General features: G+C 36.8%; 1 protein-coding gene and 1 long non-coding RNA gene across 9 annotated transcripts in view; one reads left to right on the top strand and one right to left on the bottom strand.

Annotated features, from left to right (window-relative positions):
- The window catches only part of BAZ2B (bromodomain adjacent to zinc finger domain 2B), a 331981-nt gene extending 310758 nt beyond the window's left edge, over window positions 1–21223 (bottom strand). For 5 of the 8 annotated variants that reach the window (XM_010379122.2, XM_030916305.1, XM_030916307.1 and 2 more), the window contains exon 1: window positions 20219–21223. The gene's annotated coding sequence lies outside the window, so the exon portion shown is untranslated. The remainder of the gene's footprint in view (window positions 1–20218) is intronic. The other 3 variants (XM_030916308.1, XM_030916309.1, XM_030916311.1) reach the window with 2 other exon arrangements.
- On the top strand, window positions 19274–23072 carry LOC104674718. The gene is made up of 2 exons (XR_749678.2): window positions 19274–19428; window positions 19725–23072. It is a non-coding gene; the product is annotated as an uncharacterized LOC104674718 (long non-coding RNA).
- Window positions 23073–25566: the final 2494 nt, after the last annotated feature.

Genomic DNA, 25566 nt, shown 5'->3' with positions numbered 1-25566 from the left:
TGTTTTCCATAGTGGTTGTACTAGTTTACATTCCTACAACAGTGTAGAAGTGTTCACCATTCACCACATCCAAGCCAACATCTATTACTTTTTGGCTTTTTGATTATGGCCATTCTTGCATGAGTAAAGTGGTATTGCATTGTGGTTTTGATTTGCATTTCCCTGATCAATAGTGCTGTTGAGCATTTTTTTCTTGTTTGTTGGCCATTTGTGTATCTTCTTTTGAGAACTGTCTACTCATGTCCTTAGCCCACTTTTTGATGGGACTGTTTTTTTTTTCTTGCTAATTTGTTTGAGTATTTAAAATGTTCGAAACATTTTAAATTTTAGAAAATTTCACTCAACATTGATGGACTTGCTTCCTTAGAATACTAGTTAATTCCTTCATCTTCAATGTGAAAGGCTATTCTATACCTTCTGTGTAAAGTACCTAAATAGCAGAAATCCTGTATCCTAACAGAATAATTTTCTGTGCTTATGCTGAGTTCATTATGTCCTTGATCATCTAAAGAAAAAAAAAATGAATAGGTTCCTCCTCAGGTATTAAACAGGTAAGGTCTTACCTTTTCAAATTTTTTTTGAGATGGAGTCTTGCTCCGTTGCCCAGTGGAGTGCAGCGACACGATGTCAGCTCACTGCAACCTTCGCCTTGCAGGTTCAAGCGATTCTCCTGCCTCAGCATCCCAAGTAGCTGGGATTTCAGGCATGTGCCACCACACCCTCAGGTGATCCTCCCGCTTTGGCCTCCCAAAGTAATGGGATTACAGGAGTGAGCCACCTCATCCAGCCAGGCTTTCCTGTCTATGTTTTATTGTTACTCTGATTAAATAAGTAACCAAAGCTTCTTTCTCAGGCAGCTACGACTCTATCTTAATCAAACCCCAAATATCCTAACAACTCTCTATTTGTGTTCCCCCAATCAGATCCTAAATATAGAAAAATAAAATAAAACTTTCACAATACACTAAATACACCAAACTATCTTTGAGATTTCCCAGTGTGCCTCAATAAGACCACATAGACCTTTTTTTTTTTTTTTTCCTGAGACGGAGTCTTGCTGTGTCGCTTAGGCTGGAGTGCAGTGGCACGATCTCCGCTCACTGCAATCTCCACCTCCCGGGTTCAAGCGATTCTCCTGCCTCAGCCTCCCGAGTAGCTGGCATTACAGGTGCCTACCACTACGCCCAGCTCGTTTTTGTAGAGACAAGGTTTCACCATATTGGCCAGGCTGGTCTTGAACTCCTGACCTTGTGATCTGCCTGACTCAGCCTCCCAAAGTGCTGGGACAACAGGCGTGAGCCACTGTGCCTGGCCGACTTACTCTTTCACCTCATAATAAAAAGAGTTGCTGGAAAGAATTGGGTTTACTTGACATGTTACTCTCACAAGAACTCCATGGGAAAAGTGTGAAATCAAAAGAGATATTTAGCTTTTCCTAGGTTAATATTATATAGATAACATGTTATTAGTACAAATATTTCAGAAAACTTATGTTTTATGAGAAATCCCTGGGAATGTATCAATGTCTTTACTGTCCATTATAATTTTACTTTGGGGAAAATACTGATCGAAAACTCAAGAAATAACTACGGGCGGGTGTGGTGGCTCACACTTGTAATCCCAACACTTTGGGAAGCCAAGGTGGGTGGATTACAAGGTCAGGAGTTTGAGACCAGCCTGGTAAAACAGACCAGCCTGGCCAACATGGTGAAGCCCTGTCTCTATTAAAAATACAAAAATTAGCCAGGCATCTGTAATCTCAGCTACTCGGGAGGCTGAGGGAAGAGAATCGCTTGAACCCAGGAGGCAGAGGTTGCAGTGAGCCGAGACTGAGCCACTGCATTCCAGTCAGGGAGACAACAGTTAGACTCTGTCACATAAATAAATAAATAAATAAACTATAGCTGTTAACTGGGTGTGGTGGCAAAAGTGAGACTCTGTCTCAAAAATAAATAAAAAATAAAATATAGCTGTTAATCAAATGTGGTGGGCTCATGCCTATAATTCTAGCACTTTGGGAGGCCAGGGAGGGAGGATCACTTAAGGACCAGCCTGGCCAACATGGTGAAACCCCGTCTCTACTAAAAATACAAAAAATTAGCTGGTCTTGGTGGCACACGCCTGTAATCCCAGCTACTCAACCTATTGAGAAACTGACATTTTACCTAGAGTGTCATATTTGAACTATGCTCACTTAAACAGGTATAACAAGTTACTTTTAAGGAACTAATGTTGACTTTACGAGCCCTCCCTGGAAAACTAGCCTGGTCCCTGTCTTACAGGAGCTCAGCCTTTTAAGCGATAAGGAAGATCACTTCCTGGCAGGCCACAAACTTAAGAAATCTGAGGGACTGCTGAGCATGGTGGCTCAAGCCTGTAATCCCATCATGTTGCGAGGCTGAGACAGGTGGATTACCTGAGGCCGGGAGTTTGAGACCAGCCTGACCAACATGGAGAAACCCTGTCTCTACTAAAAATACAAATTTAGCCGGGCGTGGCGGTTCATGCCTGTAATCCCAGCTACTTGGGAGGCTGAGGCAGGAGAATCGCTTGAACCTAGGAGGTGTACGTTGCCGTGAGCCGAGATTGCGCCATTGCACTCCAGCCTGGGCAACAAGAGGGAAACTCTGTCTCAAAAAAAAAAAAAAATGAAAAAAAGAAATCTGGGGCCACACACAGTGGCTCATGCCTGTAATCCCAGCACTCTGGGAGGCCAAGGCGGGCGGATCACAAGGTCAGCAGATCAAGGCCATCCTGGCTAACACAGTGAAACTCCATCTCTACTAAAAATACAAAAAATTAGCCGGGCGTGGTAGCAGGAGCCTATAGTCCCAGCTACTCAGGAGGCAGAGGCAGGAGAATGGCGTGAACCCAAGAGGTGGAGTTTGCAGTGAACCGAGATCGCGCCACTGTACTCCAGCCTGGGCAACAGAGTGAGACTCCACCTCAAAAAAAAATTAAAATTAAAAAAAAGAAATCTGAGGGATAGTTGGAGGTACTATAGTAGGTAAAATCTGGTAGAATGTCCCAGGCTTGCTTTCTAGCCTGAGTAGAGGAAACATCAGTAATTTTTAAATGTCCTAGCTCAGATTCCTTAGAAAAAGTTACAAAGTTAATTTTGTAGCTTTAGTAGTTGTATATAGTGCATAGGCTCAAGATATGCACAAGTTAACTCAAGGAAGCCTATATGGTTAATTAATATTTTTGCACACCTATGTAAATAAGCCATACCTCATAATGAGACCAGCCTTTTGGGGGGGATCAAGAAAAATCTTTAAGATAATTATATGATCACATTGCTCCAAAAATCTTACCAGAACCATTCCTGCCAAACAATTCAGAAACAAATATAATTCCCTAACAAATTGAGGCATATATGATTATCCATAACAATCAAGAATATATAAATTAATATTCCCACTGTTAAAAATATGAAAAAATATTCTCAACTTCCAATTGCAAGAGTATACAAAATGATACTAATTCTTTTGAGGGGGATTTTTGTGGATATGTGAAAAGAGCCTTTAAAATCTGAATAACATACATTCACATGATCCTGTCCCGAAATCCACCAAACAGGGCAAAAAGGACCAAAATTAGTGTGGGAACCAGGGAAAATATCAGTACTATTTTAATAACACTGATTCTATAAGCATATGCCCTAAGAGGGCAAAGTTCACAATTTAGTAAGTAAGAGAATGTTCAGAAATGTCCTAATGCATAACTTTCATAGCTGACGTTTAGAATCATGGGGGGCCTATAAAGAGAAGTGGAGAATCACAGATCTTGGGACACATGTTCGCAGAGCAGAAAATAATAGAGCTACTTCTTTGGCCTCATCGTTTTTATTTTTCTCAACCTTTCATTAGGATTGAGGAGACAGCTTTGAAGGTGAGGATCAAATCTGACTAAGCAGACAAAAGCTCTGACTCATCATACAAAACTCAGAATCCACAGGATTACAGAGAGTCATTCTCTCCCTCCTCCCACTCACATCTTCAGGTGTGCCAAGTTCTCCTTAAAGCAGGGAAACTGCTAAAATCAGAGTTCCACCCTCACATACAGAACAACAGCAAAGATCTCAACAGACTCAGAGAAAAAGTTCTAGGAAAAAATATATGGAAACTATACTTCCTTTTGCCTAGCTCTTCTTGCCCTTTATTCCAAATATTTAAAATGATCAACATCTGTACCTGTAGCACAAATCATAAAACAAGGAACAAAAAAAAAACCCTTCAACAACACTGAGGTAAACAAGCATTACCATGTTTCCCAAGCATTTAATAAAATTCAACTTCCTTTCCTGATTTAAAAAGTCTGCAGAATCACTTGCACCCAGGAGGTCAAGGCTTCAGTGAGCCGAGACTGTGTCACTGCACTCCAGAATGGGTGACAGAGTGAGACCCTGTCTCAAAAGAAGAAAAAAAAAAAAAAAAAAAAGGCTGGGCACAGTGGCTCACGCCTGTAGTCAGAGCACTTTGGGAGGCCGAGGCGGGTGGATCACGAGGTCAGGAGTTGAACATGGTAAAACCCCGCCTCTACAAACAATACAAAAATTAGCCAGCTGTGGTGGCAGATGCCTGTAATTCCAGCTACTTGGGAGGCTGAGGCAGGAGAATCGCCTGAACCTGGGAGGCAGAGGTTGCAGTGAGCTGAGATCGTGCCATTGTACTCCAGCCTGGGCAACAGGAGCAAAACTCTGTCTCAAAAAAAAAAAAAAAAAAAAAAAACAAGATAGAAATAGATGCATGCTTGCTTAACATGATCTTTAAAAATACATATAACAAACCAAAAGGTAATATCATAAAAAAAGATTAAGTACTAGAATCATTTCCAAAGTCAGGAAAAGATAAGAGTGCCCAATGTTACCAACACATTGCAAATAGTAGTCAGCTTAATTTCATTCTTTATACAATAAAGTTACAAATACTGAAGGCAGCAAAATTACCTTTATTTGTATATGATTATATATCTAGAAAACCCTAGAAAATCAACTGAAAAATTATTAAAAACCATAAGAGTTGAGTAGTTCAATCAACAGTCAGTAGGATGTTTTGGGGAAAACTGGAGTCTTTTGGAAAAAAATAAGTTGGGAATCTAAACTTCACTTCTTTCACTTAAACAGACTCCATCATGCATAAAGATTTCAGTTTAAAGCAAGACAAACCTAGGAGCCATAAGTGAAAAAAATGATACACTGGTCTTCTATACCCATATTTATCACTATATTGGAAACAACAATCTAGCAGTAAAAAATTCCACCATACATATCACAAATGGGAGTAAGAAACAGGAAGAGGAGAACTAAAAAAGATAACCTAGCATTGCTATGCTAGAGCTTGCTCACAGTGGCTCACAAGAGTCAACTGTTAATTCTCGGGAATTCTTGCAATCTACTTGTTAAAAAAATCATTATTAATTAAATTATATAAACTTACAGTCAATAAATTATAATAGGGTAATAAATACTCAAAATATCACTTCCTAATTATTTTACATTTTATTATTTATGCTGTAGGAAGTTATTTTACATCTATAGTATGATTATGATGAAAACACTATATAATGATTGTACAACTACATTTCTCAACTTTGTTCAGTTGTATTAAGTTGTAGGATTGAAACAGGCCATGGTGGCAGTATTTACACAGGAAAAGAGTAGACACTACAAATCAAGGTTCTCTTTGCCACATATACAAACCAGTTAATATTTTCCAGAATACCACTATATATAAAATATTCATATTCTTTGACCTAGCAATTCAATCGCTAAGAATGAATCCTACAGAAATAACTTAGAATAAAAAAAGCTGAGGGATGTTTGATGTTATTTCATCCCATCATATAATAACATATAATGAGGCTAGGCATGGTGGCTCACATCTATAATCCCAATACTTTGGAAGGCTAAGGAGGGTTGACTGCTTGAGGCTGGGAGTTCAAGACCAGCCAGGACACTACAGTGAAACACAATGTCTAATAAAAATACAAAAATTAGCCGGGCGTGGTGGCATGTGCCTGTAGTCCCAGCTACTCACGAGGCTGAGGCAGGGGAATTGCTCGAACCCGGGAGGCGGAGGTTGCAGTGAGCCAATATTGTGCCACTACACTCCAGCCTAGGCAACAGAGCGAGACTCCATCTCAAAAAAAAACAAAAACAAAAACAAAAAAACTTACATGTCCTAAGATTGGATAAATTATTATGCAGTCTTTTAAAATACTTAATGACAAAAACATGCTCATGATATAATCCAAATAACTAATAAAGAGCTAATAAACAATGTAGAATGCAAAAACTACGTAACAGCCATTTTATAAAAATACATAAATTTACATTTTAAAAATGGAAATTAAAACTTGTTTTATTTAAAATGCCATAAGGAGGCATTTCTGTTAAAAGAAGTGCTAACATTTGGAACTAGAACTCTCTGAAATTTCTTTCCTCAAGCTCCAATTTCACCACTATGCATTCCCACATTTTTTCTTTCCCTCTAGTTACAATAAAAGAGTATCCCTCATTCCAGTTCATGATAATCAGTCTAACATGGGTCTGGAACCCATTTCTTCCCATTTCTCACAGAATCTCTGAATTATATCCTCTGCCCCTGTATCTTCAGTCCCCCGTTTAAAAAAAACAAAAAACAGGCCGGGCGCGGTGGCTCAACCCTGTAATCCTAGCACTTTGGGAGGCCGAGACGGGCGGATCACAAGGTCAGGAGATCGAGACCATCCTGGCTAACACAGTGAAACCCCGTCTCTACTAAAAAAAAAATACAAAAAAAAAAAAAAAACTAGCCGGGCGAGGTGGCGGGCGCCTGTAGTCCCAGCTACTCGGGAGGCTGAGGCAGGAGAATGGCGTGAACCCGGGAGGTGGAGCTTGCAGTGAGCTGAGATCCGGCCACTGCACTCCAGCCTGGGCGACAGAGCGAGACTCTGTCTCAAAAAAAAAAAAAAAAAAAAAAAAAAAAAACCAAAAACCAAAAAACAAAAAACATCTTCCTATATTTCCTTCCCAGAAACTACCCAATTTCTTTTCCTCCTCCTTACAAAAAAAAAAACAAAAAAACAAAACCCCCAAAACTATTTAAACATGTTTCTATTTCTATAGCTTTAATCCAAACCACTCCACTGAAACTATTAATGCCAAGGTCACTAATGTCCTTGTCACTTAATCCAGTGGATTATTTTAGTTCTTTCTTAGGTAATACCACAGAAGCATTTCACTCTATGCCCACTCCTGTCATTTTCATCATTTGCAGGCATAGGTTCACGACACCAACCTGCTGTTTCATTAATGAACACTTTCATTTCAGTAAATATTTCATTTCAACATAAAACAAACTAATAATGCATACAGTAGCCTGTGAATAATAGAATTGTGAACACTTGAAATTTTTATCTTAATGCTTTTGTTTTTTTAAACTTATTAATATTTCATAGTGAAGAAATACACTTTTAAAGAAGAAAAGTCAAAGGACAATTAATATGATTAACTGTAAGAAGGAATAAGTAACTGGCAAGTTGTACAGCTGCATATACCCTTTTATCATAAAGAAGCAAATGACACGAATATGATATGGGAATTTATTTTTTGTAATTCCAAGTTATATTCTCCAGTAGTTTTTTTCCCTTTCTTATATGTGTATTTTTAATTTAATTTTATTTTTAGAGATGGGAGTCTTACTATGTTGCTCTGGCTGGTCTCACACTCCTGGCCTCCAGCGATGTTCCCACTTCAGCCTCCAGAGTAGCTGGAATTACAGGTGTGAGTCACCATGCCCAGCTATTTTTAATTGACACATAATAATTGTACATATTTATAGAGTAAAATATTTTGATACTCAAATAGTTTTAATTTAGGCATCTAAAATGTAATAGAATTACTTACCAGTATAAGCCTGCCTTATCAAAGGAAGCAGTTTGAATATTCTCAATATATTTAATAAAATTGGTATTTTTTTGAAAGATTCCTATCACAAGAGGTTAAAACAAAATTACAACCAAAACATGACAATGTTTTAAAAAACTGACCTTTAGTTATCTAACTCAACATTCCTTAGAACAGAAGTTTTAGAGAATGCAATATAACATGAAAATATGGTATAGGTAAGTGTTGATGGGAAGTTGGGCCTTAACATGAGCATAAAAGGACAGTTTTACTAGCAGAAAGGAATGCAAAATCATTAAATGTCAAAACATTAAAAATATGAGAAATAACTATAAAAAGTTTGGTGAGGAGGGCATTTTTCAGCTTAAAAGTAGGAAAATTACTTTTAAATCTAAAAAACTGCCGGGCACGGTGGCTCATGCCTGTAATCCCAGCACTATGGGAGGCCGAGGCGGGCGGATCACGAGGTCAGGAGATGGAGACCATCCTGGCCAACGTGGGGAAACCCCATCTCTACTAAAAATACAAGGTGGCGGGCACCTGTAGTCACAGCTACTGAGGAGGCTGAGGAAGGAGAATGGCGTGAATTCGGGAGGCGGAGCTTGCAGTGAGCCGAGATCATGCCACTACACTCCAGCCTGGGTGACAGAGCGAGACTTGTTCTCAAAAAAAAAAAAAAAAAATCTTAAGAACTGACAATATATTGCGTGTGTGTGTGTGACAGAGAGATAGAGACGGGGGGCGGGGACGGAGAGAGAGAGACAGACAGACAGACAGAGACAGAGACAGGATCTCACTCTGTTACTCAGGCTGGAGAATGCAATAATACCTCACTGCAGCCTTTAGCTCCTGGGTTCCAGCGATCCTTCCACCTCAGCCTCCCAAGTTGCTAGGACTACGGGTGCATGCCACCACACCCAGCTGGGTTTTTTTGTTTTTGTTTTTTAATCTGGTGTAGAGACAAGATCTTGCTATGTTGACCAGGATGCTCATGAACTCCTAGCCTCAAGTGATCCTCCCATTTTGGCTTCCCAAAGTGCCGGGATTACAGGTGTGAGGCACTGCACCTGGCTTGATAAGTGATTTTTATTTATTTCCATGGGTAGCTGTAGGATTATTTTTAGCTCACTTTTAAAGTGCTGAGATTATAAATATAGAAACAAACATGTATTTTTACCCATGTACATGTAATTACTTTAGTTGGTACCTGCAATATATTAAATGCTACCTGGAACAAATAAAATATTTGCAAAAATAATCTATTTCACAAAAGGTGTTTCATATTAAAATGCAAAAGGTCAAATTCAAGGTACTACATCATAGAACACTTCATTAAAAAAAAAAAAAAAAAAACAGCTAGGCCGAGTGGTGCATGCCTGTAGTCCCAGCTACTCAGGAGGCTAAGATGGGAGGCTCTCTTGTGCCCAGTTCAGTCCAGTCTGGGCAACAGAGCAAGACCCTGTTTCTAAAAAATTAATAATAATGAAAATTTAAAAACAGTAAAATTCTGGTCACATTCAATTTAGCTTTTCTTCCCAGGCATGCCTTATTCCTACCTTCCCATTTCACACATAGTACAAAAACATTTTCACGTTCTTTAAAACAATTCTTCTCTTTTGTGAGTTTTGGCAAGTGTGCCTACGAACAGGCTTTCTGCAGAGGGAAGGGCAAAGACAGCTTTTATCTAACTGTCCAAAGTTATTACATGTTCTCTTCCTGGATCAAGTGTGTACTATTTACACTGCCCTTCCCTAACCCTTCAACTTTTTACTTCAAATCCCCAAGGCATGACTACAAATAAGTTATTTTCCCAACAAGTCACAGAAAATATTAATGACAAGGCACAGAAATTTAATGCTAAAATACTTACACCACTGTGGACACAATCTTGATATGTTCCAAGAGGACTTGATTACCTAACAATGCTCTACTCTGACTGCATTTAGAAATCTTATTTAAAATTGTCTCCTTTTTTGTTGTTTCTGCCCAAAACCTAAGAACACTTAACTTTGGCTCCAAAGTAACTCTTCTTTTAAAATAAAGAGATTTGACCCACACCTCTGTCAGTTACTGTTGTCTTGCAGACCCTGTTTTTTTTTCAGCATGCTGCACTAATAACCCAGAGAGGAAGAAAAGGTCATTTTGTGACTTATAGGCTGCTCCTGATTTTTTCAAATGTTGAAGACAGGTTTTGGTGCTTATTATGTCATCAAAATGGTTTATGTTAACAGCAAGACATTACCCAAAGGTCAGAAGCATGTATGAACCACCATGTCATCATAGAAACCAGAAAAGATAGTAAGTACGGCTTCGAACTAAACTTAGACACTAGATAACTTTTATTCCACTGTTTTCCATCTTTAATTTACCTCAAAACTTATCCTTGTACAAGATAAAAAATGGTTACGTAAAAGTCTTAAGGTTTTCTTATGACAAATCTCTTGCAAGTAAATGTTCATCACAATACTGCAAATAAAACGCATTTCATTAATATGCAATAATAATAAATTTCATCATTATTATTATGAAGTAATAAGTTAGGAAATGACTAACCACTAAAATTTATTGTCTTTGGCTAAGACATTATGTAAAAGATCTTTCATACATTTGTGATTTGAAAATTTTTCTAATCTTTCCTTATTCATACTCTTTTAGTGGGATTTCTATTTTTAGTGAAAACCAGTATTGATGTTATTGAAAATAGGGGCTATAAATCATGCTCTTTTTTTTTTTTTTTGAGATGGAGTCTCACTCTGTCACCCAAGCTGGAGTGCAGTGGCACTATCTCGGCTCACTGCAACCTCTGCCTCAAAAAAATAATTTTTGTATTTTTAGTAGAGACAGGGTTTCACCATGTTGGCCAGGCTGGTCTCAAACTCCTGGCCTCAAGTGATCTGCCTGTCTCGGTCTCCCAAAGTGCTGGGATTACAGGCATAAGCCACTGCGCCCAGCCCTCCTTTTTGTCCTTATGGATACGCCCGTTACTAGCAGTCCAGCAGTCTGCTTGTCTTCTGCATTCATCCAAAGGAACTAAAAGAAGTAAAAGTGTTTTTCTGAGCCATAGCCATCATCATGGAGAAAAGGGATACACATATATCACCCTCTGTTCTCCACTCAATGTTTTTTTTTTTTTTTTGAAGTGGAGTCTTGATCTGTCGCCCAGGCTGGAGAGCAGTGGCGCAATCTCTGCTCACTGCAAGCTCCGTGTACTGGGTTCACGCCATTCTCCTGCCTCAGCCTCCTGAGTAGCTGGGACTAGACGCCCACCACTGCGCCCCGCTAATTCTGTTTTATATTTTTAGTAGAGTCAAGGTTTCACTATGTTAGCCATGACGGTCTTGATCTCCTGACCTTGCGATCTGCCCGCCTCGGCCTCCGAAAGTGCTGGGATTACAGGCGTGAGCCACCACGCCCGGCCTACTCAATGTTCTTAGCAGGGATGATCATGCATTAGCTTTCCAGAAAAACTATTCACAAAAGCATAGGAAAAGAACCAAGGAGAAGGGAGGGATTCTGGTTAATCTCAAAACAGAACATTTAAATACCTCTGATCAGAAAGGGCGGTTTTGTCAGTTTTAACCCGGCCTCCACAACGAAGCCTATCATTGAAATGGAGGATTTGAAACTGATTAACCCATCTTCTCCAGAAAAAGCCAAGCAGTCAATTTTGAAAGCAATGGAAGAAGGGAAGGATCCCATGACATTTTCTTTCCTTCTAGTGGAAGAGGCATGGATGGGTTGGGGTGACCTTGAAAAGGCAGAACCATCCCAGATGTCAAATGGACTGGCTCTAATATAGAGCTCTACATTTGTTCTATAATGGGCTTATGCAGTCCTTCTTTTCTTGGATCTTTTCTTCCTGATCTGTGAATATTCAAAATTTAATTGTTCTTGATGTAGTTCAATGCTACCAAAACCAAAGGGCCTTTTCTAATTAATCCAATGAGAAGCCATCTCTCTCCTATTACGAACTTTCATAAATTGTTATCCATAGCTCTTCCAGAGCGTGCTTGGAGATAGCATTCAATAAAAGCTTGAAGAATGAAGGTAGATGCCTCCTCCTTTTCCTATTATTAATACTAGAATACAAGTATATCAAATATGTGCAATTCTCCTGTGGTGGGTGTCACTGAGTCATTTCACTTTTTCAAACAATGACTAAATTTTTTGTTTTGCTGGGTTACGAACAAGTATAGAAAAATTCAGTCAGGCCAGGCGTGGTGGCTCATGCCCATAATCCCAGCACTTTGAGAGGCCAAGGTGGGCAGATCGTTTGAGTCCACGAGTTCAAGAGTAGCCTGGGAAACGTGCTAAAACCCCATCTCTACAAAAATACAAAAATTAGCCAGGCAAGGTGGCATAAGCCTGCAGTCCCAGCTACTTGGGGGACTAAGGCAGTGGAGATCACTTGAGCTCAGGAGGTTGAGGTAAACTGGAATCGTGCCACTGCACTCCAGCCTGGACAACAGAGTGAGACCCTGTCTCCAAAAAAATAAAAAGTAAAAATAAAAATTCAGTCTATTAACTCACACTACTTCTTTTCTAAATATAATTATTCATGTAATGAGAACCAGAAAAGGTAGACAAATAAAATCCTAAACCTCCATGTTAGTCAAAAACTAAGAACTCCTCTTCATCAAGAAGTGGGGAAGGCAGGGAAAACCAGATTTGTTTGAATTTTCTTTCCTTTATTCTGTGATGAGATGCTAAAGAACAGAGAAATAAATGAAAAGACAATAGTCAAAAGGGAGAGAAGAGGACATAAAATAATTTACAAAATGCCTGATGTAATCTTAAATAATGGGAAGTTAATTACAGTTATGATCCTATGCAACTCAAAACTAAAACGTAATGCATCATCCTTTAATAAACTTTGGATTTATTGTTTTAAAAAAAAGTACAGCCTAGTATCAGCTAGATTAAATTTGGCCATATATTCTGTTATACTACGAACCTATCCAGCCATTTGTGAAGCCAAGAAAGAGTAAAATGCACTCTTAGGACTGGAACTCAACCTTGAAGTGCTGAGAGCTACTTTATCATCTAGTGTGGGGACAAACACATACATGCACATGTGAGCTTAACACCATGTGTGGAAACGCATCATTGTAAATCACTCAGGTATTCACTTATTTTAACATACACAAATCAAAACACAGCTCCCTGTGATTCCTAAAAGGAGAGCTGAAATAGCATTTAACATTTTCTCCTCCCACCCTTCTCACTGAAAGCTTGAGATGTAAAGGTGTTCTCCTCTTTCCTTACAGTTATTACTGACAACATGCAGGAAACTATTATAGCTGTCCTAACTTACTAATACCATCTAAATACTATAAGAGCCTACCTGTGCTTAATATTCCAAAAGTGACTCAAAAAGCAAAAGAGACTCCTTATTAGATTCCTTCTAAAAAACTAGAGTAACTCTACAGTTTTAGGATTAGCATTATTCTAATCCAATTATAAAGTCCTGTCGATTTTCCCTTCTATCTTGCTTTACACCACCACTCATAAGCTAAAAGTATTATACTACTACTTTTCTACATATTAGATGACATTGTGACTAATTAATCACAATCTACTGTTAATGTTGTTTCCCAAAACTATGTATAACTAGTAAAATATTATTAGCAATATTTTCAAATCAAGGATAATCCTGTTATTGATCTATGGACAAAATCATAAAACACATATTCCAAAAATTACAATAGTTGTATAATCTAGGTTTGTTTGGTCGGTTCTGGCCAAGATTAACTATATGACAGGTAAGACATGACCTTTTACACTTGTTTCCTCTAACACTTCTTCATTTTATTCAGCATTAAGTTTAAATTAAATATTTAAAATTGAATCTGTTCTGTGTTGCAAACACAGCTAAAATGAAGAGCTTCTGTAGCAGCAGTGACCAGATTTTAAATGCAGGTAGATCAATAAAAAAAAAAAAAAAATCACCAAGCACAGGCTCCATGTGAGTGGAATGGTTTATAATAGCTTGCAAATGACTACGTGCTTGCTGTAACCAGCTGTTCTTAAATTATGAATATGCAACCAATTCATGTTAAAGCCAAATCCCAGCACTATTTCTACAGAGAAATCCCAGTAGTTTTGCTTGTTCTACATGTTAGCTCTGTTAAGGATACAAATAGCAGTAAGCTTCTGAACAAATAGGACCAAACTATTGGCATTTCATGCACTAGGTCCATTATCACAGCAGGGAATGTCAATCATTGGTACATTCCTATAACAGCTCAGGCAATATGACAATGATCTCGTAGGAAAAAAAAATCAAAATCTCTGCAGCATACTCAAAGTCCTTCTGACAACCTAATGCTTTCTTACTACAGCCAATCAGATTGTCAGACCTGACCTACTAGAAGACTTTCACCAAGCTTGAAACATTTAAAAACATCAATCATAAAAACAAAGACAGGACATTGTATTATACAGTATTAACCTCTAGGGTTTGCATACAAAGACCTTAGATTTATTTATGTCCTAGTGAGTTAAGAGCTTCAGTACACCGTTCTTTACACCAAACTGACTGCCAATTTGATGAACCTCTCTGCCCTCAGCAGGAGTGCACCGTCTTTGATTAATGAGTGCATGTTTGTGGAAAAGTGTTAAGACGAGAAAACAGGAAAAAACACACAATTATGTCTACACATAGCTGAAGTACCAATGCAAGAATAGATTTATCTTCAAACCAAACGCTCCTTTTTCTTATATACCATGCACACATGTGCACAACACAAAATTAGTAAAGGTTCATATCTATGTTGCCATCATTATTATTATCCCCAATATGCAATAATTTTTATTTGAATGAAATGCATTCAAAAGCCAAAGTACAAGTTGAATTTTATAAATGATAAAAACTATTTTTAAAACATTAACTTTACCTTTTAAAACAAACTGAAATACTTTACCTTATATAGTAAAAATTTATGTGTAATAAAAACTACATTTTCACCTCATACTCTTATAAAACCCTATTAATGTTAAAAACTCAATATTTAACCTGTAAATATCTATACTTTTAAATATTGTACATTTCAAACTCTATCATGACTGCCACAAATCAAATAGCACTCAAAACAGATTTAAAAGTCATATATATTCATTTACTTTTCCTGTTTTCAATAAAGATGTGGCCAATATTTTATAACTCAATATGCAGTTGAAAATGAATTAAATATATTTATTACCCATAATTTCATACTTACTACGGTCAACAGAAAAACCTGTAAATCGAAGTTTTAACTTTTAAAATGACCTTTCTATTGAGAATTACCTTCCTTTAAGAAATCTGATGCCTGAAAATTTCTCCTTAAACTACAGGATGTTTATGTGTAGTACAATTAAGACCATATTATCTCTAAAAATAAACTAAGCATCAGGAGTCCTTTAAAAAATTTTTCACATTTCATACACAATTCAATGTACCATAATTTGATTTACATGAATATCTACCTCAACAAAAATATGTTATGAGTAAATACGTTTCTTAAATATTGAGTCATAGTCAAAGGTAATAGAATTATTTTCTTTTTAAGGAGTTGTATGGCTACTATATAAAAAGGGTTGAGAAAGCATAATGCCTGAATATAAATCTTAGCTTTAGTCACAGTAATGTACAACCTATTTAAAAGGAAAGTGTCTCTATAAACTCATGATTTCAGGAAATCATAATTCTGGAATCAGTGGCATATTAAAAGTGTTAAAAATTTATATTGTAGAGGAAATTTTGAGCAAATTATATATTCTAATCAATTTCATATTTTATTTTTGTAATGGCAAACTATTTTAAGTGTTACAAATGTTAATCTCTTTGAAGAATTATTTAAATGCCTAATACACCTAAAGACCTACAAATTAAAAGTCAATAAATACTGGGACTAGAAAAATTATCTTAACATAGTAATAAATAAACTGTATTACATCCTTAAATCTTATTTACATGAATTTTTTTTGAAATGTGTTTTTCTGTGTTGGGATTATCACTTTTCATTCTTCCTCATTTCTCCCTCCCATTTCCTCTACCACCAAAAAACACCATGCAAATAATTAGAAAAAGTAGAATATGTGTAGGCACCAATGGGATGACACCATTTTAGTATCACATATTTAGTATCACACCATTTTAGTATCACATATTTAGTATCACACATTTTAGTATGATAGCTGAAACTATCAATAAAAGTTATAACAATGAAACATAATTTCAATTTTTAAAAATCATTTAATGTCTACTAGTAAATTATTTTAGATCATAGTTTGTATGAATTTTTAAATAACATTCTAGCCTCATTACAAAGAAAAATTAAATATAAAACTGCCTCTTTCCCCAATAATTATTTCTTTTCTGATTACCTCCTACAACAAAAGTTTAAAGAAACGGCCAAATGGATTAACATTTATTAAATAGGGCAGCAGTATTTTTAAAACTTCATGGTACAAAATACTGAATTGTATGTAACCAAAAAAACTCTTAAAATACCTAATTAGGTAACTTAATTAATCCCCCAGGAAATCAAATATATTAATAATCACTAAAACTTGATGGCATAATTCCTCTTAAGGGTCAAAATCACCATATTACTTTGTGCTAAATCGTATTTCTTCTTTTGGTAGTTCTACTCAGAAACTACAACTTAAAATCCCTTCTCTGAGAAACCTTTAAATCTAAAAGTAATCAAGTTCCAAAATATACATTCACTAATTCAAGGAGATAAGACAGAAATCCTGAACTTTCATGCAACTGTGATATCTTACATCTTGTATAGTAACACAAAAGTAGCAACAAAGACATTAACAATTGCAGTTCAAGCTGGGAGTGACTGTTCTGTTTCAATTCAATGACACCACTAATGGCTTCTTAGCAGCTCCATGAAATCAACCAGCTGTCAAGTTGATGCATCAGAAGGAACAGTTATGCACTCCCATAAGAAAAAGCAACACATCAGGATGTTTGGCAAAACATCTGCTCCTTTACACTGCAGTTCTATAATAAACATGCAAACAAAGAAATGGGAGAAAGGGCAACAGAATTAAAATTCTAAGGTTTCCATTACAGTCTTATGTGCATTTTAAATGAATGGTTTATAAAAAATAAAAACAAATTTCTACGAAGTTGAATACTTTAAGCTATTCCAAATTTTTTGAAAATGCTAAATATAATTACTCAGAGACTCTTCTAGAAAGAAAAAACTGCGTAAGAATCCATCTATTCTAAAAATTCAAAATAAACTATATTCAAGTAAAATCAGTATCATACTGTTATGTACAAAACTCAAAAATTAAAACTAAAATATATCGTTCCTTCATTTAATAAGTATTTCATAAATGATGCCAGCAGTATTCCAATAAATGCACTTCCAATACTGAAGAGTTTAGAAGTGTTTTTTCATTAGTGTTTGCAAGAGTAAATGGTACTACAGTTCGGCACTAGTTTAATATGTGAGAACAGTGAAGCTACTATTATCTGGATTTTAAAATATGTACCCATTCCTATTTCTCTGCAACCATTATAAGAACACAATATTAAGTTCTCATAAATAACTTTGTATTTTTAAAGCATACAATCTGATTTCCTAAAAAAAAAAACTCATCATCATCATCACAGGTTTAAAATAATTTTAAATTCAACCACTTGTTTCAAATACTTGTAAAAATTACTTTTTTCTATCTGAACCATACAAGTGTCTTAATGTTGTCCAAATTATTGATTATGCAGCACAGTGACAATAATATGTACAGTGTTTACAATAGGTGTGAGACATCAAATGTACTTAACTACCATTTTCTTAAACTGCTTATCCTCTGTTGCTTGCCATTTATAATCTGCCAAATCTTCTAGTCCTTTGTTGCATGTATAATTTAGAACCATCTGTTCTATGTGCTTTTAACTATTTAAACATTTTTCACCTACCTACAATTCACATAAATGGCAGACATTCAACTTTCTATCTAGCATATTACATGAAGCAAATTCCTGGATAAATAACACCAAAGAAGACTGCTACAGAAATAAAAACATACCATATAGAACATAAATTTTTGTGTGTTAGACAAATCTTTTCGTTGTATTCAGAATTGTTTCTATTAGCTTTTTTTAAGTTAATTGTAGTCACTGTTTTTCCCTCAACCCAGAAGACAAAGAGAATGCAAATTAAATACAGACAGTTTCATGTCCTTGTTAGAAGAGATGTAAATATGCTAACTGAAAATGACTACAGGAGACAGAATTCCACTTTCCCATTCAATTTACAGTGCCTCTTATTTATATACTAGTCAGTGTATCATTAAGTTTGGTCATGTGACCAAACCAACTTTTGTGAGGCGAAAAACTATGTTAGACAAGCAAATTAAAACAGTGCTAGTTTTTATTGTTTATCTGTTCATAATGGCTGACAAAGAGTTTATAGCTAGCGATTATATCTTTTAAAATCAATTCTGCCTCTTACTCAACAATTATTTGACTTAATATCTGCTACTAAATTTTAAAGTATCCATTATCTTAAGGTATTTTCCATAGTCATTTCTCTTCAAAATGTAAATAATAGAAAAAGAAAACCTCAGAACATTTTATTATAAACGGGGAGCCAGATAATCTAAAATAACCATACATAAATATTAACCAAGCTAATTTTCAAAAAATCCATAGGGGAGAGTAGAGCAAATAAGAAAGGGATATACTGACTACAGGTAACAGCTGAAACCTTTAAATTGAAAAAAATACACAAAAACTAGGTAAATAACAAATGACGCACAAAAGTTTACCATTTTTTGCACAAAATCTTCCACCTGTTACCAAAACATACAATACGCAGACTTCGTATACTTATTTTGAGAGCAAAACACAAAAATAAGCCACACAACTTATCAGTAACCTGTAAGTTACACAATCCTATACAACAGGAGAAAAATTAAGCAAAAAATTTACTCTTGGGAAAATTTCTCCATAAAGTTTACATGACGTCACTGGGCCCCCGGAACATTCCCTAAACTTTGAGCCTTATCCAGACACACTTCCTAATGCTTCTTTCCTTTCCTCAAAAATAAAAAAGAGACTTGGGAATAAAATTGCCCAAGATGGCGAAACGCTTGTTGTTTAGAGGGCAGGGGAAAAAATGGAGGATATTGTAATATACACAAAGGGATAAATTTCAACAACTCGGCCAAGGACTGCAGCTGCTTCCCTCTTTATAAGGAAGCAACAGACAAAAGATAAATACAGAGGGAGAAAGAAAAGAAGAGAAAATCTCCCAAACAACAGATCCAGCTCTGACTCTTCAAACACTTCCTTCCCCTTCCCAAATCCCAATTCTGGGGTTCGTGAAACTACTTAAAGGGGAGGGAGCCGCGAAAGAGAACGGGGGCGGGGGGAGGGGTAACGAGAAGATTAAAAGAGGGAAGCAGAGGAGTTGGGAGCTGGCGGTCGTTCCCGGGGAAGAACTGCTAAAAGATGAGACCAAGGCACAGACCTTACTGTATGAGAAGCAATGCTCCTCAAACCTTCTGCGTCCTGACATAGACCTTCCCAGGTATCCAGATCTTTTCCCAATCCCACCTGCCCCACCCCCACCCCCGCTCATCTTCAGTAAACTCAGAGCCTCCAGCTACACACGGGAGAGCTAGAGGCCCGAGCCGGGGAGTGGGGGTGGCAGACGCAGCTAATCAGTCCGAGAGGGAAGAGGGGGCGGAGGCAAAAAAAAAGGGCAGCAGGAGGCGGACGGGGGTAGGGGGTGATCCAGAAACTACCCCGGCAGGGAGTGGGGGAGCAGCGGATATTCCGGGGTAGGAACGGCCATCGCAACGCTGACAGAGGTTGTTTTTTAAGAAGCAAAACTGGTGGCCGCGACCTGAGCGCTGGAAGCCGAAGGGGAAGAGGAAGGAGACGCGAGCCAAGGCGGCCGGCACAAAGGCGGCGGACTCGCGGCGGCAGCGCCTGCCCGGCCGGGAGCACAGCCCGCGGCCCTACTCCAGCGAAGTCCTGCACCGGCTTCTAGGAATAAAGTTTACGTTCTCCGGAGGCCGCACCCCCCACCTCCCACCCAGGACGGCACATCTCCGCGGCCTCCTCCCCCAAACTCCACTCGGGACCCAGAGAACCACCCCAGCCTTCCGGCCACCACAACAAAGAGCCGCACCGACCGGCGAGGGTAAACAGCGGCGGAGGGCGAGAGGGCGGCGGGGCGAGCGCCTCCACGCAGCAACTCCGGAGTCCCCCGCTTGCCCGAGCGCAGTTTCTCCGCTGCTGTTTCCACCAGCTTTGTAACACTGGGAATTTACATCCTCACCCGCACCCCTCACGCCCGAGGATTTTAAACTCACCTCTACTTTCGAACTGAGAGTTGCGGTAGATGGGATTTTTGCCTTTTCCCCAGATGGTTGAAGGTTAAGATTTTTGGAAACCCCACCACCTCCTTATTTCTATTATTATTTCTGCAAGAAAAGTATAAAGAGAGTTGTAGTGGAGGTGAGATTTGTGATCGGGAAAGCCCTCGACTCCCTCCTTCTCCGTCTTCCGCCTCTCTCTCTCTGATTAGTTCCTATCCAGCAGCAGATTGAAGCAGGAGATGATTCTTCTCAAGGTTTGTTCAGCAGCTTCACTTCTAGGCGAAGGCTTCATGAACCAAGTGACGTCAACCAACAAGGCTTCTCTCTCTCTCCTCTCTCTAACAATGAAAGTTGCTGTTAACAAGGGAAAAAAAGAGAGAGAATTGTTTATACCATTTCAGTTCCAATAATAAATGACCTATCAGCTCCTAAAGGAGCCAAGGGAGGGGGTTGCTGCTTCTTTCCAAGAATACCGTAGCTTTGAGTTTGCACCGTTCCTTGTCCCAGGAAAAAGTTAAGAAACTTAAAATGTTTTGTTTTGCTTTTAAAGAAGACAGGATAGAAAATGGGATTTAAAACTTAGTTTTTTAAAAACAAAAGCTACAGAGTAGGGAGCATAGGTCAACTACCATCTCCACCTAAACTTTTTTTTGTTCTTAAACTCAGAATTCTACAAACCAAATAAATTAATATGCCGAGATTTCGCGGATGTTAAAACTCAAAAAGCAGGATGCAAGATGGTCCCGGGGTAAAATTCTACTGCCTTTCCACGAACAAGTTAAACTGGCTGTAATGTTTACGCACTAAGTTAAAATAAAATTTAAATAAAAGACGTTAAAATAGTCAATTGTTTTAAAGTTACATGCACACACTGTAAAAGGTAATCTCGATAGGTTTTTTCCCAGTTTCTGAGAGGTTAGAAAAAAGCATAGCAAATTGTAGGCACTAAACACTTTTTAAAAATCAAGTTATGAGTAAGACTGGTAGCCCTTTGCTCCTTTAAACTACACACGCAGTCATATGCTATGTGTCTACCCCCAGAATCTCTTCCAACTCTGTTTTTACCCTTCCACTCCTCCAACCCCAATTCCCAAATCCTGCAACCAATCAAGTTAAACTAAAGATACAATAATCTTTAGTTATTGGGAGTAATGGGTGCCCATTCCCTCCCGCACCCCATCCTATAGATTCCTAAAAAAAACAATTTTTTTGAAAGCCTTAATCTTGATAACACTTCATTAGCCAAGAAGACACGTATTTTTTTTAGAAGTTCGCTGAGGTACCGTTTTTTCCCTCCAGAACACAAGAAACTCTCAAAGTTCATATAACTAAAAATTGCCTAATTTAATTTTCAGGATGAAGAGTAAGTAAATATTAAGCTATCGGAGAATAATTTGATCATCTATGTATATTTTATACATTTGTGGATAAATGTATCTTAAAAGATGCTATTGTTTTATGTTTCCTCTTCAGCCACTGGCTGTGATTTTAATTGTGCTGGAGGATCTTCATTAGTATTAACACATGGGGAGATTTCACAAAGCTGCTTCATTAGGAAAAAAAAAAGCTTGGCAGACTAGGTCTTTTTGCATGCACTGAGAATGTCAGCCTTACCTCGGTCATTTGTAACATAATAAGTGCAAGTACAATGATTGCAATGCAGGAGCTCTGGGGGAAGGGCAGAAATACTGCCTGTCTAATAGGGATATCTGAAAAGAGGGCTGCTCATTACATAGTAAAATGTATGCTAAAAATTAGTGAAGATGATGTCTCAGGAGACTGATGCTAAATAAATTAATGTGCTGATATGTTTTTAATTATTATTTTTGTAGTAGTTTATTTCATTCTCAGGATTCACATTGAGCAGCAAAGCTGTGCTAGCACTTATTGATTTTTTTTCCCTGCCACATTCCCGGAATACAGATTTTAATCATTTCACTACACCACACTCAGTAATTTCATTAAAAAGTGGAATCTTCCATCCCCAGAAAAGCATTTAATTTCAATGACATACAAATTCTCTTTTAGCAGCAAACTGTCTCTACAGTAAAAACTGGCCTAAGGTTCAAATGCATAATTTAATCCTGAGTTTTTCATGCTCTGCATTCCTTTCAAGCTATAATTTGAGTAACTACCTAATAACTGTAATAAGGACAATAATTTCCTTAAAATATATTATTAACTCATATTTAATTAACTCGGAGGCCAAGCTCTGTACATGTGTGACTGGGTCAACAGTTCTATAATCTCAAAATTTACTAATAATTTTCCAGAAGAAAAATATGGATTAAAATATAAGTATGAATGCACTTAGTATCTAAGACTTCTATCCCAAGTCACATACAGAAAAGTTAATGCATTGTTCTATAATGGTGGTCATTAAATAAATATTTTTAAGTATGTGGAACTAAAAAATGGAATTCAGTGATATTTCTATGTGTAAAGTATTGAATATTAATATTTTAACGATCTATTACTGATACTTTACCTAATCATTAGCATTACTGTTGAAAATATTTAATTTTGAAAAGATAAGGAAAAAGTGCTAGATTCAAGTTATCTTGATTTTCATAAAGAATTCTCCCAAAATATACTTCGCTTGAAATAAAGTTAAGTGGCACACTGTAACTTGAATAATTAAGAATACATCCTTTACTTAAATACTTCCAACAATATACTGCAAAGCATGGTTCAATTTTTGGTGCCAATAATATTTTGAAATATTGGCACTGTAGATGCCACACTGGTTTCCCAAACAGTGGTTTCATAAGGATATGTAATTTATATTGCCTGGATTTTAGAAAAGAAACCTGTGAAAAAAAAATTTTAAGTAATAAAATTCATTAATTTAAATTGTGGAAATATGTCTAATCAACAGAAAAAACAGAATATATGTAATGAAAGTGATTACTATATAAAAACTCAAATCATTCCCATGAGTAATTTTAGAATCATAATTCAAAAATTTTTATAAGAATATGTATAGGCAGTTTCAAGCTGGAGCCACATACAACGCAAAGTTGTCTTTTACTTGATTGTACAAGGAAGTAACTTATAACAAAATAATCTTACCATCAAAAGGTTGGGAAAAAAGGAGAAAAGGGGTGACAGTGAAAACCTTGATTTTAATGTCTTTTAAAAACATTTTAAAACATATTTTTTATTATGAAGGGCTCGTTATATACTTTAGGAAATATCTGTGACATTCTCAATGGTGAAGTTATGTGGAAATCAATAATTAACAAAATAGTTGGTAAACGACTGACAGATATCTCAAATTCATAAATGTATTTCTCTATTTAAGTAAAACTCAATAAAAACTTTAATTTTATATTAAAATATATGTTTAAAATTACTTAATGTTATTTGGTAATTCAGATATACTATTCAATTTAATCTGTACTTTTAAACTGATTCTTCTTAAAAAAGAAATGATGTCCTAGAAATTTTAAACTGAATTACTCCAAGTATTTGATACCTTCTTACTAAGAAATTGTGCTTAAATTATTTTAAAAATATGATTCCTTCCCTTTTTTCATGTTATCATACTTGATCTTTTCAGAGATTATAACATAATCATACAGTTGAGGGGGAAAACTTCAGATAAAATAATTGCTATAGTTATAAAATAACTTAACTCCCAACAACACTTAGTCTTCTACCCAAGATCATCATCTATATTAGTACTGCATCATGTACATAATTGTGAAAGAATTTAATGATCAAGCAGATCTTTTCCAATTTTAGTGAATAATTAACTCTGAAATTCTATATCTATTTACCCATCCCACAGACTAATTATGCCACCAATATGGACTAAATTGTTGCACTTTCTTCTATAAAGCAGCATCTGTTTTTAGGACAAAGACAGAACTTCTTAAATAGGTAGATACAGAGATGGAGTTGGATGGCTATCTAATTTACTACTGTGGGTATTGTAGATGGTTTCTCAAAGAGTAAGGAATTGCCATGTACAGAGAATGAAGTCTAGGAAGGCTGACTACAAAGAAAAACAAACGAGAGATCTCAACAGTATAACAAGCTGGCTACTGTTATATCTTGTTTCTGTTTCAGTCACTACAGACTAATGAAGCTTTATTTGTTTTCATTCATTGAACAAACATTTGCTTGCTATATGCTACGTGTTATGCTAGAGACTGGAAAAACATGAAAAGCTCACATTTTGGTTGATGTGGAAAGTGTGAAATTCCTGGGAGATTAGAGACTCATATAAATCACATTGTAAAGACACAAATAATAAAGTTTTGTGAGAATAAAGAGGATGAGGCAACTAATTCTCACTGGGAGACTAGAAAAGGCTTTATCAAAGAGATGCCATTTGAATTGCATCTTAAATACTGAGAGCTTACCAGGCAAAGAAGTTCGGGGTGGGAGGTGGTCTTCTAAGTGAAAGAAACAATAAGCGTAAATATGCAGAGATACTAGATCTAGTGTCTATCCACTAGTGAGAAATTCTGTATGCGGGAATATTTAGTATGGGGAAGGACAGAGATAAAGGGATGATAGGGATGTCATGACCAAGATGAGGGCTGGGATCTGAGAGTAAAAGGCCTAAGTACCATGGTAAGGTGGTTGAATCTATCCTAAGAGCCAACAAAGGCTAGCAAAGGAGTGGTATGATCAACCTTGTTTTGAGGGAACAATAACTGTATAGGCAGTGCAAATGATAGACTGCAGCATGAAGGGATTGCTTAACAGTCCATAAGAATGATGGTAAGAGACAGTGGCGTTGGAGATTTACAGCCAGATATTTCTGAGGTAACATTTCAGTTTGGTGACTAACTGAAAATAGAATTAAGGAAGAGGAAGGAGTGAAAGAGAACTAGAGAAATTTCTGGCTTATAGTAGATGGTGGAGTCATTAACTATGGGCCAGAATATGTAAGGGAAAACAAATCATAAAGTAATCTGGAATTAAAACCTGGCTATGATGCTTTATATGCCTTTTTTAAAAATGGGATTATCAGAATCAACTGTAGAGATTGTTTTAAATATCTAGAATTGTCCCCAGTGTCCAGAATTCACTATGTGAATTTAAATGTCCCCAACGTCCAGAATTCACTATGTCTGGGTGGGGGTCAAGTATTTCTTTTCCTCTTTAACTCTAAAGGTGCTTCTGATAAACATCCCTGATTAAGAACACGGCTGTAAGCATAAATTTGTTATAAAATTCAGTTGGAAAAACAAACAAGAAAAACACAGGAAATCTTGAAAAAGAGAGCTTTGCCAGGGGTGGAGGGGACAATCATAACAGATACTAAAGCATTATAAAACCTTTAAAACTTAATAATTAACACTGGTACATGAATAAAAAACCAATAA

The sequence above is a fragment of the Rhinopithecus roxellana genome, chromosome 14, assembly GCF_007565055.1.
Source record: "Rhinopithecus roxellana isolate Shanxi Qingling chromosome 14, ASM756505v1, whole genome shotgun sequence".
Classification (NCBI taxonomy): Eukaryota; Metazoa; Chordata; class Mammalia; order Primates; family Cercopithecidae; genus Rhinopithecus; species Rhinopithecus roxellana.
This window is presented reverse-complemented; position numbering and strand designations above follow the sequence as displayed.